Raw genomic sequence first — 11,534 nt, forward strand, 5'->3', positions numbered from 1 at the left:
AATCTTTAAAATTTTTGTGTCCAAGTGTCGCCAATAAGATGCCTAGTGGCGTGCAGTGGCTCAAACGGCCTCCCAACTGGCTTGTGGTGGCCCGTAAATTTACTTTGTTGGCAAGAAAATTTCAAATGTTTAGAATTTTCGTGTCCACCAAGTGGAACCAAATGTCGCAAACAATGCGCCTATTGGAATCCACTGGAATGTAATGGCGCGAGCCAAGTTGCGCCAATGATGCTAGGAGTCCACTGGATCGGTGCCAGTTGGTGCCAGTTTGCAGCAAAGATTATGTGACTGGCTGTGGCGCCGAATAACGTCAACATGCTGAGCGAACATTAATTTGGCGCCACATCAAGCCACTATGCGCCAATCACATAATCTTTGGCGCAAACTGGCGCCGGCCCAGTGGACTCCTAGCATCATTGGCGCAACTTGGCTCGCGCCATTACATTCCAGTGGATTCCAATAGGCAGATTGTTTGTGACATTTGGTTCCACTTGCATCAAGCAATTGGCGCGACGAAGATTTTAAAGATTTTGAAATTTTATTGCCGACAAACAAAATTTTTGCCGCCGTTACGGGCCACCACGAGCCAGTTGGGAGGCACTTTGAGCCACTGCACGCCACTAGGCACCTTATTGATGATGAGCGCTATTGGCCAGGGTCGCCTTGAGACAATTCCGAGGACCACAAACAGTGTTTGGAGGACAAGAACATACCTGATATCCACTTCCCCGTGGGACAAAAACAAGCTAGGCGGGTATTTCTAGCTAGCTAGATGACACGTAAATAAAGATGGCAAGGGAATGATCAAAAACTCTAAAAAAAAAAAAAAAAACGAAACCATCAGACGTTTTACAGACTAGTGTTGATTGTCACGGCGATACGGGACATAGTACTTTTTGTACTACAAGATGCCATCATGCTATTGTGCTAAACTGTGCACCAACCTTTCTGTCAGTCTGAATAGAGGCGCATAATGTTCCCCCCTTCATTCACTCACTGGGGTGGTCCCTTAGACCCTGCTGTCAAGACTAGTTCAGGGTGGCTTGGCAGACAAGAACCCAAGTCCTTTTAACGCCGAGTCTTTCATCCACTTTTAACAAGACGGAGTTCTGAACGTGGCATACATGCGACCCCCCCCCCTGTTCTGAATACATCTAACTTGCGATGATTCTTTAGCAAAACACTCGCTTTCTCTCTGATGCATTCAAGGACCGTACCCAAAAAAGCAATGGCACATGTGCAGGCCAGATGTGAATAGATTTGTGGTCACTTCCATCCTTTTTAACTGGAAAGAAGGAATCGTACGCATTTCCCTCTCCATGTGGATCAAAATGACTAACCCCACAGTGGAGTCTGATGTACAATACAGGTCTTATTCACCGGGCAGGTCGCTTGGGCTCAATTTATGTGGATTTACGGCCTGACAAGAACATTTCAAGGGGAGACAAGAGTCGATCCAGGTGAGTTCTTGGCAGCTAAGTAAAGGCTTGTTATAAACCAAATGCGCTTTTATTTTGAAACCTGGCAAACCTCCCATCAAAGTTGGCTTTCGGACCAGTTTAACTACAGTATGTGGATTTAGAGTTTATGACTGGAATTAGGAACCTTTGACTGGATCTGAACAACCTGATTCAGAACTAGACCAAGACCAAATCCAAACCTACGTACATGGCACTTTGGGAAAAAGTGATTGCCCCCCTAAAGCTAATAACTGGTTGGGCCGCCCATTGAAGAAACAACTACAACCAAGCAGAGACTCCACGACAACATCCAAAGAGCTGGAGGCCCCACTTAAGGCCTCAGTTAAGGTCAGTGTTCATGACTCCAAAATAAGACGGCCCAAACCAAAACCACTGTCTCAATTTTGCCAGAAAACATCTCAATGATCCCAAAGACCTTTGGGAAAATAGTCTTGTGATCTGCCAAGACCAAAGTATCATACAGTAAAATATTGTGGTGGTAGTGTAGTGGTCTTGGTACGTTTTTGCCGTTTAAGGACCGGGAAGACTGACCAACCTGACTCAGAACTAGACCAAGACCAGATCCAAACCTACGTACGTGGCACAACTACAACCAAGCAGAGACCCCACAACAACATCCAAAGAGCTAGAGGCCCCACTTAAGGCCTCAGTTAAGGTCCAAACTCCGAAATAAGACAGACGCTGGGCAAAAACGGCCCAGACCAAAACCACTGTCTCAAATTTGCCAGAAAACTTCATGATGATCCCAAAGACCTTTGGGAAAATAGTCTTGTGATCTGCCAAGGCCAAAGTATCATACAGTAAAATACTGTGGTGGTAGTGTAGTGGTCTTGGTACGTTTTTGTTGTTTAAGGACCGGGTAAGACTCACCAACCTGACTCAGAACTAGACCAAGACCAAGTCCAAACCTACGTACATGGCCCTTTGGGAAAAGTGACTGCCTACTAAAGCTAATAACTGGTTGGGGCGTCCTTTGAAGAAACAACTACAACCAAGCAGAGACCCCACGACAACATCCAAAGAGCTAGAGGCCCCATTTAAGGTCTCAGTTAAGGTCAGTGTTCATGACTCCAAAGCGGCCCAGACCAAAACCACAGTCTCAAATTTGCCAGAAAACTTCATGATGATCCCAAAGACCTTTAGGAAAAAAGTCTTGTGATCTGCCAAGACCAAAGTATCATACAGTAAAACACTGTGGTGGTAGTGTAGTGGTCTTGGTACGTTTTTGCTGTTTAAGGACCGGGAAGACTGACCAACCTGACTCAGAACTAGACCAAGACCAAATCCAAACCTACGTACGTGGCACAACTACAACCAAGCAGAGACCCCACAACAACATCCAAAGAGCTAGAGGCCCCACTTAAGGCCTCAGTTAAGGTCCAAACTCCAAAATAAGACAGACGCTGGGCAAAAACGGTCCAGACCAAAACCACTGTCTCAATTTTGCCAGAAAACTTCATGATGATCCCAAAGACCTTTGGGAAAATAGTCTTGTGATCTGCCAAGACCAAAGTATCATACAGTAAAATACTGTGGTGGTAGTGTAGTGGTCTTGGTACGTTTATGCCGTTTAAGGACCGGGAAGACTGACCAACCTGACTCAGAACTAGACCAAGACCAAATCCAAACCTACGTACGTGGCACAACTACAACCAAGCAGAGACCCCACAACAACATCCAAAGAGCTAGAGGCCCCACTTAAGGCCTCAGTTAAGGTCCAAACGCATACAGTAAAATACTGTGGTGGTAGTGTAGTGGTCTCGGTACGTTTTTGCTGTTTAAGGACCGGGAAGACTGACCAACCTGACTCAGAACTAGACCAAGACCAAATCCAAACCTACGTACGTGGCCCTTTGGGAAAAAGTGATTGCCCCCCTAAAGCTAATAACTGGTTTGGGCGCCCTTTGAAGAAACAACTACAACCAAGCAGAGACCCCACGACAACATCCAAAGAGCTGGAGGCCCCACTTGCCTCAGTTAAGGTCAGTGTTCATGACTCCAAAACGGCCAAGACCAAAACCACTGTCTCAGTTTTGCCAGAAAACTTCATGATGATCCCAAAGACCTTTGGGAAAATAGTCTGCCAAGACCAAAGTATCATACAGTAAAATACTGTGGTGGTAGTGTAGTGGTCTTGGTACGTTTTTACTGTTTAAGGACCTGGAACTTCCTGGTATACACGGACCCATGAATTGATCAATAAAAGCACGAGTTATGTTGTATACCAAAAAAAAATCCCGAAGGAGAATATCGCAAAAACCAACTCGGGTTCTTCAGCAGGACAAAACACACCAGCCGGACTCGGACGGTGATGTCACTGTGGTTCCAGGTTTAAAACCGTAACGGTCACCTCGACGTATGAAGTCAGTGGCAGACAGGAAGACAGTCGTAAAACCGCGTCCTTGTAGTTTTTTTTTTTTTTTTTTGCTAGCAGCCTTAATTTTAAAGGCGTCAAAACTGTGTAGCTAACAGAGGAAGTACAGCACACGGGTATGAAATGTTTCACGACACATGGGAGTATTATAGCGCTTCGTCTCCCGATAGAACGACTCAACTCCATGAATCACCCCCCCCCCGTCTCTATGGTCATATATAATACAGGCAGCCACCGGCTTACGGGACACTTAATCTCCGCACGAAAACCACTTGTGGCTTCAAGCTTCTGCTCGTCACCGACCGCACTTTAAATCACGTTCACAACAAAAGCACGTGTAAGCGCTCCTTGTCCTTTGCATACGCAAGAAATATAATCTAATAAGGCCGTAGCGGCGTGGAGAGACGGGGTCACGGTACTTAACACGGCACTGAAAGACGGTAATGGAAAATTTAGAGTATAAAACCCTCTTTTAGGTTTTGCTAGCTCGCGGTGTTGCTGCGTCAAAAGTCGACGACGGGCAAAGAGCGGGCGTCCCAAAGGAAGGAGTGAGGAGATCGGTGAGGTGATCGGATACCCCCTTATGGGCACCACCCTGACTTCATAATGGTTTAGGAATCTCTCATACATATGATGTCATCATTGAGGGGCGAGGATCCATACATTCCTTCGCTGTTCTCGGTTGCCAGACGTCTTACATGACCAGATTTTTTTTTTTAAATCAAACTATGGAATGGATTGAGTAATTCTTCCAATTCAAGAAACAATACAAGCAGTTGATGTTTGCTAAATACAAGGATGAAGAGTCTTGAACCAGTCATGATGTGCTATATATATATATATCACTATATTGACACTTACTATGGTACCCATTATGGCATTGGATGCTCATATCACCGAGTACTTTGGTACGTGGTGCATTATTAAAAAAAAAAAGCTTAAATTGTATTATGGAAAGCAGGAAGTGAACAAATGTAACAGTTACTGATTGTAAAAGTACCAGATGGAGGGGTAGGATTTAATAAGCTTTGCTTCTTCCTACTCCTTTTGGACATGTGGAACTGTGAACTGATTATGGGATGCATTCAATTGTAATCTGATGCATGTTCAAATGAAATAAAACCATAAAAAAATGTAAAAAAAAATTCTGATGTATTTTTTAATTAAAAAAAATTAAAAACAATTTTTTAAATTAAAAAAATACAATTAAATTAATTGAAATTATATTAAGAAAGCAGGAAGTGAACAAATGTAACAAATACTGATTGTAAAAGTACCAGATGGAGGGGTAGGATTTAATAAGCTTTGCTTCTTCCTACTCCTTTTGGACATGTGGAACTGGGAACTGATTATGTGATGCATTCAATTGTAATCTGATGCATGTTCAAATGAAATAAAATCATTAAATTTTTTTTTCTAATTTCTGATGTATTTTTTACTTTGAAAAAAAATTGAAAAAAAATTCCGATGTATGTTTTAATTTAAAAAATTACAATTTTTTAATTAAAAAATACAATTAAATAAAATGAAATTACATTCAGAAAGCAGGAAGTGAACAAATATAACAGTTACTGATTGTAAAAGTACCAGATGGAGGGGTAGGATTTAATAAGCTTTGCTTCTTCCTACTCCTTTTGGACATGTGGAATTATGGGATGCACTCAATTGTAATATGATGCATGTTCAAATGAAATAAAACCATTAAACATTTTTTTTTAATTTCTGATGTATTTTTTAATAAAAAAAAATTTAAAACAATTTTTCAATTAAAAAATATAATTAAATAGAATGAAATTATATTCAGAAAACAGGAAGTGAACAAATATAAGTTACTGATTGTAAAAGTACCAGATGGAAGGGTAGGATTTAATAAACTTTGCTTCTTCCTACTCCTTTTGGACATGTGGAACTGGGAACTGATTATGGGATGCATTCAATTGTAATCTGATGCATGTTCAAATGAAATAAAACCATTAAAAAAAGTTTAAAAAAAAAAATTCTGATGTATTTTTTAATTTAAAAAAAAATCATAACAATTTTTTAAATTAAAAAAATACAATTAAATAAAATGAAATTATATTAGGAAAGCAGGAAGTGAACAAATGTAACAGTGACTGATTGTAAAAGTACCAGATGGAGGGGTAGGATTCCTACTCCTTTTGGACATGTGGAATTATGGGATGCACTCAATTGTAATCTGATGCATGTTCAAATGAAATATTTTTTTAATTAAAAAAAAATAATAATAATTAAAAAATACAATTAAATAAAATGAAATTATATTCAGAAAGCAGGAAGTGAACAAATATAACAGTTACTGATTGTAAAAGTACCAGATGGAGGGGTAGGATTTAATAAGCTTTGCTTCTTCCTACTCCTTTTGGACATGTGGAACTGTGAACTGATTATGTGATGCATTCAATTGTAATCTGATGCATGTTCAAATGAAATAAAACCATTAAAAAATTTTTTTAATTTCTGATGTATTTTTTACTTTGAAAAAAAATTGGAAAAAAATTCTGATGTATTTTTTAATTAAAAAAAATAAAAACAATTTTTTATATTAAAAAAATACAATTAAATAAAATGAAATTATATTATGGAAAGCAGGAAGTGAACAAATATAACAGTTACTGATTGTAAAAGTACCAGATGGAGGGGTAGGATTTAATAAGCTTTGCTTCTTCCTACTCCTTTTGGACATGTGGAACTGTGAACTGATTATGTGATGCATTCAATTGTAATCTGATGCATGTTCAAATGAAATTAAACCATTACCATTACCATAAAAAACTCCAGTTCTATGGAAACACACGGGAGTCAGCCATCACAAAGCTGACCAACCCTGAACATCCAAAATCGTTGGAGTGCACGGATTTTTCGGTCACTGAACGAACTCGTGAAGGTTTGGATTAAGGCCTAAAAGGGACTTCTCGAGTCAGTCTACTACAGATCCTGAATCGGGAATTTGAGTCCAAGTGTGCGGCTAGAGTGACACTCATATAACACTCAGCAACTTTGATTTAGGATTTTTTTTTTTTTTAAAAAGTGCTTTCCCATTCATTGGAAAACGGACCAGGGTGGTCAGGAAAACGGTTTGATTGCATGACTGAGGGACTGAGTATCGAACTCAAAAACCGAACTCATTGTTCTGATTCTGTTTTTCTGCGTTCTTTTAAGAGCAGACCATGTTCCGTTTCTGGTCTACTTCTGGTCTGATGGAATACTAATAATTTTGACATAAATTGATTGACGCAGTCCTTCAAAACGTGAACCTACAGAACCTACGGTCTGCTGGACTACTTTGTGTTGGCGTTGCGTGGTCAAGTGAACTTACCTGGTTTCATTGAGGAAGTTCTGTGACCTCCACAAACTGTCTATGGACAAAGATCTTCTTGTAGGAGACAAGGAGTCAAGATGACGGACATCTTCTGTAGTATCAGATGAGTTCCCATTTAACATCTTAAGCGAGATCAGTACCGGGGGTTTCAAACGGGGTTTCTCTGGGAAAACAGAGAACTCCGAGAGGGTGAGTCACGCCAAGAGGATATAACTCTTGATTTGTGGTCCCTATTTAGCAAGCATTCCTGGGAATTTGAGATGGACCATTATGCAAATCAACAGGTGCATGCATGCCAAGTAATAACAGGACCGTTCCCTCCCCAAGTACTTCAAGATGACTATCTGGCCTGTTTGGACTATACTGTTTGGGGGGGGGCTAGTATGTCCACCTCCTGGAAGTAAGTCTTACTGTAAAAGTAATGATATGTTGACCAGGATCAGGTGAAGCGGGAAGAATCTTATGCTCATCATTATTTAGTTGTGCCGTCCAATCACAGCCCACACACAGATAAATAATATATAATATAATATTACAGGAAATATTTGTTTAATGTGGTTATTCATTTATTCATTTTATATTCATTCACAAGGGTCGCAGGGGGTGCTGGAGCCTATCCCAGCTGTCTTCTTGGGGCAAGAAGCGGGGTACACCCTGGACAGGTCGCCAGACAATCACAATGCACATATAGACAAACAACCATTCACACTCACATTCATACCTATGGACAATTTGGAGTCGCTAATTAACCTAGCATGTTTTTTTGGAATGTGGGAGGAAACCGGAGTACCCGGAAAAAAACCCATGCATGCACTGGAAGAACATGCAAACTCCACACAGAGATGACAGAAGGTGGAATTGAACTCGGGTCTCCGGGCTATGAGACATGTGCGCTAACCACTCGCTACCGTGCAGCCATGAATCAATCAATCATTCATTTTCCTTCGGAGCGTCACAGGGGTTGCTGGAGCCTATCCCAGGCGGGGTACACCCTGGACTGGTGGCCAGCCAATCACAGGGCACATATAGACAAACAACCATTCACACTCACATTCATACCTATGGACAATTTGGAGTCGCTAATTAACCTAGCATGTTTTTGGAATGTGGGAGGAAACCGGAGTACCCGGACGGGGAGAACATGCAAACTCCACACAGAGATGACAGAAGGTGGAATTGAACTCGGGTCTGTGGCTGTGACACATGTGCGCTAACCACTCGTCCACCATGCAGCCATGAATCAATCGATCATTCATTCATTCATTTTCTTCCGGAGTGTCACAGGGGGTGCTGGAGCCTGGACACCCTGGACTGGTGGCCAGCCAATCACAGGGCACATATAGACAAACAACCATTCACACTCACATTCATACCTATGGACAATTTGGAGTGGCTAATTAACCTAGCATGTTTTTGGAATGTGGGAGGAAACCGGAGTACCCGGAGAAAACCCACGCATGCACGGGGAGAACATGCAAACTCCACACAGAGATGACCGAGGGTGGAATTGAACTCGGGTCTCCGGACTGTGAGGCCTGCGTGCTAACCACTCATCCACCGTACAGCCATGAATGAATCAATCAATCATTCATTCATTTTCCTCCGGAGCGTCACAGAGGGTGCTGGAGCCTATCCCAGGCGGGGTACACCCTGGACTGGTGGCCAGCCAATCACAGGGCACATATAGACAAACAACCATTCACACTCACATTCATACCTATGGACAATTTGGAGTCGCTAATTAACCTAGCATGTTTTTTTTTTGGAATGTGGGAGTAAACCGGACGGGGAGAACATGCAAACTCCACACAGAGATAACAGAGGGTGGAATTGAACTCGGGTCTCCAGGCTGTGAGACCTGCGTGCTAACCACTCGTCCACCGTGCAGCCAAGAATCAATCAATCATTCATTCATTTTCCTCCGGAGCGTCACAGAGGGTGCTGGAGCCTATCCCAGGCGGGGTACACCCTGGACTGGTGGCCAGCCAATCACAGGGCACATATAGACAAACAACCATTCACACTCACATTCATACCTATGGACAATTTGGAGTCGCTAATTAACCTAGCATGTTTTTTTGGAATGTGGGAGTAAACCGGGGAAAACCCACGCATGCACGGGGAGAACATGCAAACTCCACACAGAGATGGCCGAGAGTGGAATTGAATCCTGGTCTAATGTGGTTATTTTTGTACAAAATGTTGAGCTGAAGATTGCGTAGTGAACCACTGCCCCCTGCTGTACAAATGATGCATTTTCAGGCCAAAATTTCCATAATTTGCCTTGATGTTGGTCTTTAACTGTCTGTGATTGGCTGGCCACCAGTCCAGGGTGTACCCTGCGTCTCACCCAAAGTCAGCTGGGATAGGCTCCAGCACCCTCCGCGACCCTCGTGAGGAAAAAGCGGTAGAAAAATGAATGAATGAATGTTCTTTACTGTCTGTGATTGGCTAGCGACCAGTCCAGGATGTACAATGCGTTTCACTCAAAGTCAGCTGGGATAGGCTCCAGCACCCTCCGCGACCCTCGTGAGGGAAAAGCGGTAGAAAATGAATGAATGAATGTTCTTTACTGTCTGTGATTGGCTAGCCACCAGTCCAGGGTGTACAATGCGTCTCACTCAAAGACAGCTGGGATAGGCTCCAGCACCCTCCGCGACCCTCGTGAGGAAAAAGCGGTAGAAAATGAATGAATGAATGTTCTTTACTGTCTGTGATTGGCTAGCGACCAGTCCAGGATGTACCCTGCGTTTCACTCAAAGTCAGCTGGGATAGGCTCCAGCATACCTGCATGACCCTGATAAGCACAATCACCATCAACAATGTTCTTGGTCTTATTTAAACGTATATACATTTCTGGAAATTTCCATGCATAATTTAACATACTTACCCTATAGACCAGGGTAAGGAACTCAAGATCTAGTCCAGATGCCTCCTGGACTCAAGACATATCCAAGTGGGAAAAGGCCCCCGGGAAAGACCGGGAACACACGGGAGAGATTATGTCTCACAGCTGGCCTGGGAACATCTTGGGGTCTCCTTTGGTGGAACGGGAAAAAGTAGCCCGGAACCAGGAAATCTGGGCTTTCCTACTGAGACAATAACTATTATTAATATTAGTAGTAGTGCAAGTTTCCAGAATATTACCATATTATTAAAATATATATTATTAAAAAAAAAAACACAGTTGCAATACAGTGGGAACAGGAAATATGGGCTTCCCTACTGAGACAATAACTATTATTAATATTAGTAGTAGTGCAAGTTTCCAGAATATTACCATATTATTAAAATATATATATATATTATTTAAAAAAAACACAGTTGCAATACAGTGGGAACAGGAAATATGGGCTTCCCTACTGAGACAATAACTATTATTAATATTATTAATAGTGCAAGTTTCCAGAATATTACCATATTATTAAAATATATATAAAAAATATATATTTTTATATATATTTATATATTTTTTATATATATTTATATATATATATAAAATAAAAAACAGTTGCAATACAGTGAAACATTTTTGCATGATTTTACACATGATTTGTGATATTGTAAATATCCATCCATCCATTTTCTATGCTGCTGATCGTCGGGGAGAATATAAGAATATGCAAAATCCACACATAGATATATGAATAATAATAAAAAGAATAAAATACAATACATTTTAAACATGATCTGCAAATTTCCAGAATATTCCCAATAATTCTGCATATTTGTGTAAAGCATAAAGACACATGATGTATTTTTAAAGAATAATAAAAAAGAATTTTTTTTATTCCCATTAATAAAGCGGAGAATCTCACACATTCATAACACTTGCCATGAAAAAAATAAAATAAAATAAAAATAAAAAAAAAGATCATCGTTTTAAAAATAAATGCAACAGGCCACTATAGCTAATAGTCACTCATGCCGTCTAATCTAAAAAAACGGTTGTCCTTCATGTTTTTTGTTGTTAATTCTATACCAGGGGTGGGCAAACTACGGCCCGGGGGCCACATCCGGCCCGCCAAGTGTTTCAATATGGCCCGCCTGTTTTTTTTCCAAATATTTCATTTGAACTCAACGTACAACCTGGCATCGTGGCTTGGGACAATTTTTTGATGGTTGAGGTAGCTGCTTTATCAATTTCGTTATTTGATGTGGTCTGTTGTTTACAAAATACTCCTGGAAAAAGGGACACAAACACATAATAATAATAATAATAATAATAATAATGTAGTCAATAATGATAATAATACTACTATTATATTAATATTGTTGTTAATAATATTAATATAATAATGGTAGTAATATTACAAAATACTCCTGGAAAAAGGAGCAC

Source organism: Doryrhamphus excisus, chromosome 13 (genome assembly GCF_030265055.1).
Source record: "Doryrhamphus excisus isolate RoL2022-K1 chromosome 13, RoL_Dexc_1.0, whole genome shotgun sequence".
In the NCBI taxonomy this organism is placed as follows: Eukaryota; Metazoa; Chordata; class Actinopteri; order Syngnathiformes; family Syngnathidae; genus Doryrhamphus; species Doryrhamphus excisus.